Below are 882 nucleotides of genomic sequence, written 5' to 3' on the forward strand. Positions count from 1 at the left end.
CTACTTCGCGAGTAAAATCGTAAAAACGCTTAAGTCTCGATACGGCCCAAAGAGGGTCCGAATTGTGGACAACAGCCCATCTTTGGTCCCAAAAGACTTGAACCCAAAAAATGGTATGACGGTTTATCGCATCCGCGGGAAGAGATAAATGTCAAATTTCCGAAGATAATCACAAAGAAGAAGGAAATATGGAAAAGCCCGCTTCGCGACAAATCCGGTCCGAGAAGAGGTAAACCGACCTAAGGAGGAGTATATAAGGAGGACCTAGGACGAAGAGAAGATGAGAGGATTCTAAGAGCAAACTTAAACTTAGAGCAATTTAATCTTTTTTTCGTTTTTACTACCGAGCTGCGACTCGACTAGGTTAGAACTTAGGTGGCTCGACTAGCGGACATACCGACAGCTCTCGTGGCCTAGGGTCTTACCTGTTGTTCACGCTCAAACGCGAATTAGGAAATAAGATCTCTTTGTTCTCTTTTCGCTCTTTTACGATTTATTACTTTCGAATCTTTCATATTGATTGTGTTGTGCGTGGCCCAACAGATAACCGGGACCTTCAGGGAAGACTAGGTTAACTTGGTTTTCCTCCGATTAACAAAACTCGATGGTGTGAATTTCGGTTCCAACAATTAAATATGCAAAATTTATTTCTATTATTTTATTTATTTATTTATTCATATTGAATTTTAGTTAACAATAAAATAGATTATCAAACTTCATACGATAATAGTTAGTGCGAAAATGATTAGATAGTACACAATTATAAAGTAATTGACAAAATTGCAATAATCTAAAAGAACAAGGACTTAAAATGTAAAAAATATATATGGATAACACGTATCGCAAAAGCATCCCGCCACTTGTCAGACGAAGGGAAAAAAC

This window comes from Brassica oleracea, chromosome C9 (genome assembly GCF_000695525.1).
Source record: "Brassica oleracea var. oleracea cultivar TO1000 chromosome C9, BOL, whole genome shotgun sequence".
NCBI lineage: Eukaryota > Viridiplantae > Streptophyta > Magnoliopsida > Brassicales > Brassicaceae > Brassica > Brassica oleracea.